Source organism: Danio rerio, chromosome 6 (assembly GCF_049306965.1).
Source record: "Danio rerio strain Tuebingen ecotype United States chromosome 6, GRCz12tu, whole genome shotgun sequence".
Taxonomy (NCBI): Eukaryota; Metazoa; Chordata; class Actinopteri; order Cypriniformes; family Danionidae; genus Danio; species Danio rerio.
This window is the reverse complement of record NC_133181.1, coordinates 54,920,336-54,930,079: the sequence shown is the minus strand read 5'-3', so window position 1 is coordinate 54,930,079 and position 9,744 is coordinate 54,920,336. Positions and strand designations below refer to the sequence as shown.

Here is a 9,744-nt window from a genome sequence, read left to right as displayed (position 1 = left end):
CTCTTTCGTTTATTTTTATTTGTTTATATTTTAAGTTTCAATCTTAATTTCAATTGCATTTTAAAAAAGAAGCGTGATTGCTTTGTCTTTTATTTTTAGTATATATATATATATATATATATATATATATATATATATATATATATATATATAAGATACAGTATACTTTTTTGGAAGTTGTTAATAACTATATTTGTATAAGGATTTCACTTTTTTATTTCAGTTAGTTGCCAAATGAACACGTGTAAATTTTATTTAAAAAAAAATTATAAACATTTAAAATCCACATTGATTTAAAGCAAATTTTATAATTATATTTTATAATTTTAGGATATTTTATTTAAATAAAACTAATTTTATAATTATAGGTTATTTATTGATATTATTATGATTATGTTAGTCTGCCATGATAGCTTTTTGCAGTTTAGTTGTTTTTATTTTTAATATTAATATAAAGCTTCCACTTACATATGTTTTTATTTCGGTTAATTGCCAAGGAAATATTTACATTTTTTAACGTCTAAATTTAGGTTTTAAGTCAAGGCAACATTTTTAATTGTCATTTATGATTTCTAAAGTATGGCTCCAAGTTAAATAAATAACTAAATAACTAGATAGATATACAGACAGATATATTAGATAGACAGTCAGACAGATAGAAAAACGGACAGGTGGGTGCCGGACGGATGGACAGACAGATAGATAGAATGCTAAAAGAAAAAAAATGATACATAGATGGATGGATGGATGGATGGATGGGTGGATGGGTGGGCGGACGGACGGACAGACAGATAGATTGAATGCTAATATAAAAAAAACGATAGACAGATGAAATGATGGACAGAAAGACAGACAGAGAGACAGACAGACAGAAAAAATGACGGACAGATGGACGGACAGACAGACAGACAGATAGATAGACAGACAGACAGACAGACAGAAAAAATGACGGACGGACGGACAGACAGACAAACAGACAGATAGAAAAATGACGGACGGACAGACAGACAGACAGATAGATAATAGATGGATGATAGATAGATAGATAGATAGATAGATAGATAGATAGATAGATAGATGGATAGATAGATAGATAGATAGATAGATAGATAGATAGATAGATAGATAGATAGATAGATAGATAGATAGATAGATAGATAGATAGATAGATAGATAGATAGATAGATGGATAATAGATAGATAGATAGATAGATAGATAGATAGATAGATAGATAGATAGATAGATAGATAGATAGATAGATAGATAGATGGATAATAGATAGATAGATAGATAGATAGATAGATAGATAGATGGATAATAGATAGATAGATAGATAGATAGATAGATAGATAGATAGATAGATAGATAGATAGATAGATAGATAGATAGATAGATGGATGATAGATAGATAGATAGATAGATAGATAGATAGATAGATAGATAGATAGATAGATGGATGATAGATAGATAGATAGATAGATAGATAGATAGATAGATAGATAGATAGATAGATAGATAGATAGATGGATGGATGGATGGATGGATGGATGGATGGATGGATGGATGATAGATGGATGGATGGATGGATGATAGATGGATGGATGATAGATAGATGGATAGATAGATAGATAGATAGATAGATAGATAGATAGATAGATAGATAGATAGATAGATAGATAGATAGATAGATAGATAGATAGATAGATAGATAGATAGATAGATAGATGATGGATGGATGGATGATAGATAGATAGATAATAGATGGATGATAGATAGATAGATAGATAGATAGATAGATAGATAGATAGATAGATAGATAGATAGATAGATAGATAGAAAGATAGATAGATAAACAGACAGAGAGACGAGCAGATGGAATGCTAATAGAAAAAAAAGATAGACATACAGAAAGATAGACAGACAAACAGATACAGACAGACAGATGGATGGATGGATAAATCAATTAAAAGACCCAAGCAAATCTCTTACTATTCTCTTGTATAACAACAAAATGAAAGAAAAAACAAACAAACATAAATTTCCCTTCAGCCACTGAGGCAGTGGTTTCAGCACAGATAAACGCACTCCCAATTTCCCTAAAAGACAGTCTGATACTGCTGATCTAAGAGCACATTTCCCTTCAGTGTTCCTCCTCTGGGCTGAAATACAGGGCTGTTTAATATGTATTGAGGAAATGCACAGCTCCACTAGACACGCCGTACATCGCTCATGCCAGAGAACGAATATAATAATCCCGGACAATAGCAGACATCAGTTACTGAGAGAGAAAACACACAACAGCACGTGACATACAGTACTAGTGTGTATGCCAACATGCCAGATGTAGCTCTTCATCATGCCCTGCTGACAAATGAACACACATTACTGACACAAAACACAAAATATAAGCACGTTCTGATGAAAATATTTCAAAGTATATTCAATATGCATTTGCTGCAGATGCCAGAGCAATACTTTCTATATTCTAAGTGCATTGGGATTAACCTATTTTGTTATCTACACTCTTTCTATCGTTATCTATATTGTCATTGCATTGTCAGTCATTTTATTAACTGATTGGCATCATGATACTAGATATTTTAAATTTTAAAATATACATATATACATAGATATACATGCTACTGATTATCTTGATCTTTGTTTAGTCATTTGTTGGCATTTATTTATTCAGATTTTACTAGTTATTTTTATTTTGCTAATTATTTTCAGCATTTTGTTGGTTATTTATTTTGATTCATTTAATATAATATCATTTAGTTTTAAACATTTATTTCCGCTTTATTGATTACCCAAATTTTATGTTTTAAATGGCTTTTTTTATTTTAAATTTAGTAGTTTACAGAATTGAAAAAAGTTTTAGCTTGATCGATTACCTAAATGTATTAAATTCCTTTTTTTTAATCTTAAATTTAGTATTTTACAGAATTAAAAAAAGCTGTTTTATTCGAATGCATAACTATGAATTGTAAATCCAGAGAGTTAGATGCAGAAAAAGTCTCCTTTTCACAGAGCCGTATACACTCACTGGCCACTTTATAAGGTACACCTGTCCAACTGCTCGTTAACGCAAATTTCTAATCGACCAATCACATGGCAGCAACTCAATGCATTTAGGGGTGTAGACATGGGCTGTTTCTCAATTCCAAGAACGCAGAGAACGGACTTGTGTTCTTGTGGAGAGCGGTCTTACCAGGTGTCCTCGGAAGAACGAACTCAGGAGGCCGCGAGGGCAGCGAATGCATCCTTTGAGAATTGAGATGCTGCGTTCTTCCTGATGGTCACATGACCTTCACGTGTTTTAAATGGTAAATTATTTAAACATTACAGCCTTCATACAACGATTTATTGTTATTCCCCTTTACAAAATATATACTTTGCATAAAAACATTATAAATATATGTTGCACAATATAAATAAAACAGATTTTAATACGAATTTCAGCAAACAAACACCCTTAATGTGTTTATTTCTTTATTAAGATGGTCATGGTAATGTTTATTTTCACCATTTCATTTAGGGAAACTCCTGAGGTACATAATTCATATCTATGAACTTTAATAATAAATCTAGATAAAATGCAGTGCTTCCCACCTCCAGTCGCAATGACTTCAGGGACTTCCAGAGCGAGTTCGGTGCTCAAGTTTGCATCGGTGAGTCCTCGATATCAAGATCACATCCGGGAAGTTTCACGCGTCCTCCGTACTTGCGGTCTTGAGTATTGGAACTGAACTTAGGCAGCTGATGATGACGTTACACGAGAACACAAGGACGCAAGACTGCTGAAGAACGCATATTGAGAAACAGCTATGGTCAAGACAATCTGCTTCAGTTCATCAGAAACTGCTAATCTCCTGCGATTTTCACGCACAACCAGGGGGCGATATTATGATTTTCATTTTAGGGGCTCAGCTCCTTATAAGTTTAAAAAAAAAAAAAAGACGGAGAGGAGCCAAATTCTGCCACCGTTTTCTTATCATATTTAAAGGGGACGGAGGCGATAATGTCGTATACAGTTTATGAGCTAATCGCAAAAGTTTTTGGGGGGTTGAGTAGAAATATAGGCTACAGTCTCCCTAAAATAGACCTATCAACACCCATGCGCACAGCCATCTCTAGTGTTTACAGAGAATGGTCAAAAAAGAGGAAATATCCAGAGAGTGGCAGTTCTGTGGGCACAAATGCCTTGTTGATGCCAGAGGTCAGAGGAGAATGGCCAGACTGGTTCAAGCTGATAGAAAGGCAACGGTAACTCAAATAACTACTCACTACAACAAAGATATGCCGAAGAGCATCTCTGAACACACAACAACCTTGAGGCGGAGGGGCTACAACAGCAGAAGACCAGAACAGCAGAAAACTGAGGCTACAATTTGCACAGGCTCACCAAAATTGGACAATAGAAGATTAGAGAAATGTTGCCTGGCCTGATGAGTCTCGATTTCTGCTGCAACATTCGGATGGTCGAGTCAGAGTTTGGCGCCAACAACATGAAGGCATGGATCCCTCCTGCTTTCTATCAAGTTTAGGCTGCTGGTGGTGGTGTATTGGTGTGTGGGATATTTTCTTAGCACACTTTGGGCCCATTAGTACCAACTGAGCATCGTGGCAACACCACAGCCTACCTGAGTATTGTTGCTGACCATGTCCATCCCTTTATGACCACAGTGTACCCATCCTCTGATGCCTACTTCCAGCAGGATAATGCACCATGTCATAAGACGTAAATTATCCCAGACTGGTTTCTTGAACATGACAATGAGTTCACTGTACTCAAATGGCCTCAACAGTCACCAGTTCTCAATCCAATAGAGCATCTTTGGGAAGTGGTGGAACGGGAGATTCGCATCATGGATGTGCAGCCGACAAATCTCCAGCAACTGTGTGATGCTATCATGCCAATATGCACCAAAATCTCTGAGGAATATTTCCAGTAGCTTGTTAAATCTATGCCACGAAGGATTAAGGCAGTTCTGAAGGCAAAAGCAGGTCCAACCCGGTATTACTGAGGTGTACCTAATGAAATGGTAATAAAACTAAAATAATTGTATTTTTATGGCTTTAGTTTTTGCTTTATCAGTCCCTCCAGGAGTATACAGAGCCTGAAATAACCGATTTTGATCTGTTTTTTCTCAAAATGGCCTTAATTGCTTCAATTGTTGTTTTATGGTGTGAAAGTACCTACATATCCTGTACATTTTTTATTTCTTTTTTTTATCTAGAGAACCATTAAATTCACTAAAAGTGACTGGTGAATTACATTAACCCTGATGAGCACTTAAAAACTTGAAACGTGCAAAATGTTTTCATATTGAATATGTGTGTGTGTGTGTGTGTGTGTGTGTGTGTGTGTGTGTGTGTTTGCATTCCAGTAGAGGGTGATCAGGAAAGAAAACAGATGAACTGACTAAAAAACAATTAGAGTTGATCAATAAGTGCCAATGAGGAATGAAGAACAGGTTGTATTTGATCACATGGTCGTTGAGCTCCTCCAGTGCTTCATTACAGTGAGCGATGCATTGATTGATTTTAATGAAGTGATGGAGCTCAGGACAGTTTCTGCTTTAACATCACGCCTCGATACATGAAGCAGTGCTTGACACACTTAGCCTGTCCTTCATCCTCCACGTTAATGATTAGCCCAGGATATACCAGATATGAAACACGGCTGCGTCCTCAGAGCCCCAATTTCCAGATTAACTGACAGCGGCTGCTCCATTTACTGCAAACTAGGCTGAAGAGAACTGGAGGAAACTGACAGAGCAAGAGCGGAGTGCAATCTGTCTGTCTATCTGTCTCTCTCTCTATCTGTATGTCTGTCTGTCAGTCAGTTGATCTTTCTATCTGTATTTCTATCTATCTGTCGATCTGTCTGTCTGCCTCTATCTATCTGTCTATCAAGCTATCTATTAAGCTATCTATCTATCTGTCTGTCTCTCCATCCATCTGTCTGTCTGTCTGTCTGTCTATCTATCTATCTATCTATCCATCCGTCAATCTATCCATCCATCCATCCATCTATCTATCTATCTATCTATCTATCTATCTATCTATCTATCTATCTATCTATCTATCTATCTATCTATCTATCTATCTATCTATCTGTCCGTCCGTCCGTACGTCCGTCCGTCCATCCATCAATCTATCCATCCGTCCATCTATCTGTCTATCTATACGTACGTCCGTCCGTCTGTCTGTCTGTCTATCTATCTATCTATCTGTCTATCTATCTGTCTGTCTCTCCATCCATCCATCCATCCATCAATCTATCCATCCGTCCATCTATCTGTCTATCTATACGTCCGTCCGTCCGTCCGTCTGTCTGTCTGTCTGTCTATCTATCTATCTATCTATCTATCTATCTATCTGTCTATCTGTCTGTCTCTCCATCCATCCATCAATCTATCCATCCGTCCATTTATCTGTCTATCTATACGTCCGTCCGTCCGTCCGTCCGTCTGTCTGTCTGTCTATCTATCTATCTATCTATCTATCTATCTATCTATCTATCTATCTATCTGTCTGTCTCTCCATCCATCCATCCATCAATCTATCCATCCGTCCATCTATCTGTCTATCTATACGTCCGTCCGTCCGTCTGTCTGTCTGTCTGTCTGTCTATCTATCTATCTATCTATCTATCTATCTATCTATCTATCTATCTATCTATCTATCTATCTGTCAATCTGTCCATTTGGCCGTCCATCTGTCATTCTGTCTGTCTGTCTATCCATCCATCCATCCATCCATCTATCCTGTCTGTCTGTCCATCTAACTGTCCGTCCATCTATCTATTAGCTGAATGGAGCATTGCTCATAAATCATCATAAACATTAAACACACAGTGAGCACATACATTTTCCCTGTCTATAGTTATCAAAACCACAATTCTGATTTTGCACGACGCTGAAAACGAACTATTCAGCAGCCCCTCAAGCCAATATGGAGAATTTATTTACACATATCCATCTTTGAACTAAATCGCCAGTGCTTATCCTATAAGACACTCCCGCTGGCCCCGCAGAGATATATAGTGCTGGGACGTCATCTTTAAATTGCTTTCTGACTCAGCACGTCCTGGTGAAATTAATTCACACTACACCAGGTACTGAGCCCTCGGTGGTGAACAGCTGGCTGCGTTATTTGCTTCTCTCAGTCTGGTTGTCGCAGGTAAATAGAGACAGGCTGCATGCATCCGTGTCCTTGGATGTGTTCAAAACCGACCCAGTAGGTGAGCAGCACCAACAAATGAGGTTACCAGAGGAACAAGAGAGGGTGGCCTTAGCAGGTGTTTATGAGACACAGAGCATCTGCTGTGAATAACACTCAGCCCGTGCCGCAAAACATCTCACTCTATACGCTCCTCTGTCTCTCTTCTGGCACAGATTAAACTATCTACATATATATACTAGCCATGTTTACACTCCTCTATCTCTCTTCTGACACAGATTAAACTACAGTTAAAGTCAGAGTTATTAGCCCCCTGTATTTGTTTTTTCAAATTTCTATTTAGCGTTGAGAAGATTTTTTCAACACATTTCCAAACATAATAGTTTTAATAAGTCATTTTTAATAACTGATTCCTTTTATCTTCGCTATGATGACAGTACATATTTTACTAGGTATTTTTCAAGATACTAGTACTCAGCTTAGTTTTTCTCAGTCACTTTGGTCCATTTCTCAGATCAGAATTAAATTTCTCAAAACTACCTGTTGACCCTTCGCTAAGCCCCGCCCTCCTTAGTTACTGTTGCTACGCCTGTCAAGCTTTTGTGCCTGGCAAGTTTGTTACAGTGTTTATGCGCCAGTGTCAGACATTCCCAGGGATATAATGTCAGGGTTCTGCCACTCTGGTCTTGTAAATTCTTGTTTTGGTGGCAGATCTCGAACACTACCCGTGTCTGGTCCTGTTTCTGTCTCTGTGTGCGCGCGCGCCGTCGTGGGTGTATGCAGAGTGTGCGCGCTCCTGCTTGACGCGGCCGCGCGCGCTTTACGTCCCTCAAGACGCGTGCGCTCTTGTATTCGTGTTTGTGTTTTCGTCTGTCAGCAGCGTGGTGTTTCATTCCCAGCGTCTCAGTCTTGTTGGTTTCGGTTTTGGTCGGCGCTGGGATGAAGCATGCATGCTGCATGTGTGAGCGCACGGTGAGTGTTTTCATTCATCGTGTGCTTGCGTCTTGCGTCTTTTGTCAAAGCACGTGGCTTGGTGTTTACATTGTGGTCACGTGCTCTTGTCGTGTGCTTCAGTGTTGTGTTATGTGAGCGCATGGCTTGTATTGTCTCTCTGTGTCATGCGCTCTCCCGTCTATTGTCTTGTCCCACCCACCTTGTTATCTTGTTTGTAATTATTATTTTCACCTGTCCGCCTGTCTGTTTATTGGTTTGTCTTTCCTATTTATTCTCCTAGTGTGCTCTGTTCTGTGCTGGTCCGTTGTTGATTGTTTCCTTCCCTGTTGTACGTGATTTGCTGTTTCTGTTCTACAACAGTGGCTAAGTTGTGTGTCTGCCAAGTTCCAGATTCTTGAAGTCTAGTTGAGTGTATAACCATGTTTTTCCCCACATGGGGAGATTTGAGTTTTGTTTTTGTTTTATTTTTTCAATAAATTCTTCATTCCCCGCATTTGGGTCCTCGCCTCCTCTTCATCACCCCCATTCCTTGACATATAATGAGTCATTTTTGGCGAACAGATGAGATATCTGAGAAAGCCAGACAAAAAAGACTGCAGTTTGCATTACAGGGGTATTTTCAACACATAATAGGCAAGGCAACTGATTAGGAAATAATTGAATCCAAATTGAAGCTAGGTTAGGCTAGCCGCCTCATACGCTGACCATTCAAAAGCTTAGTTCATGCACAGCAGGAGAGGTGAAATTTAAAAATAATCTAATAATTACAAATTGAACCGAGATTTATCTTTTTTTAGCCAAAAAGCCTGGCCTGGGAATGCCTCAGGATGCCCCGGAGGAGTTGTGGAAAGTGTCTGGGAAGAGGGTAGTCTGGGGTTTTCTATTAAGACTGCTGCTCCCGCGACCCGGCCGCAGAAAAGCGGATGAAAATTAAATGAAATTTAATGTTGTGTGTGTAGGGCAGCGTGGTGTGGCCCACAGTCTAAAGACATGCGCAATAGTTGGCCAGTTCATTTCAAAAGACAGCCGGAATAGTTGTCGGTTCATTCTGCCATGGCGACTCCTGATAAATAAGGGACTAAAATGAAGAAAAATGAATGATTTTTGTGTTGGTCATTCTAAAGTCCCACTGCCAAAGTCTGTCATCACAGTGGTTCAGTATTATTTCCTCTAGAACTGTCCTGAGCGTCTCAAAAATGTTCTCAAATAAAAGTGCACATTTTTAAACACCTCAGTAAAGTACATTTCCTGAGAATAATCTACTCAAGCACAGTAATTTGAGTATTCGTAATTCACTACTTTATACCACTTTGTAAATATATGGAGATCAAAATTAGAGAACAATTCATTTTTCCAGTAATGATGTTTTCTGTGATGCTGTTACATAGTTAATATAGTTCAGAGTGTCTGTGGAATGTTTCTAACTAGCTAACACAGGGGTCGGCAACCCGCGGCTCTAGAGCCGCATGCGGCTCTTTAGCGCTGCCCCAGTGGCTCCCTGGAGCTTTTTCAAAAAATGTTTGAAAACGGAAAAAGATGGGGGAGGTAAATATATTTTTGTTTTAATATGGTTTCTATAGGAGGACAAACAATCTTAACGT

The 9,744-nt window shown here is 38.3% G+C and overlaps 1 long non-coding RNA gene across 6 annotated transcripts in view; it reads right to left on the bottom strand.

Moving 5' to 3' along the window:
- LOC141386368 (uncharacterized) overlaps positions 1-9,744 on the bottom strand; it is a 171,845-nt gene that overhangs the window by 9,101 nt on the left and 153,000 nt on the right. Inside the window, exon 11 of one of the 6 annotated variants that reach the window (XR_012408247.1) lies at positions 7,531-8,713. The exons of 3 other annotated variants lie outside the window; for them this stretch is intronic. This is a non-coding gene — a long non-coding RNA (uncharacterized lncRNA). Of the gene's footprint in view, positions 1-7,530; positions 8,714-9,744 lie in introns of those variants that run through there. 2 more of the 6 variants (XR_012408244.1, XR_012408240.1) reach the window with 2 other exon arrangements.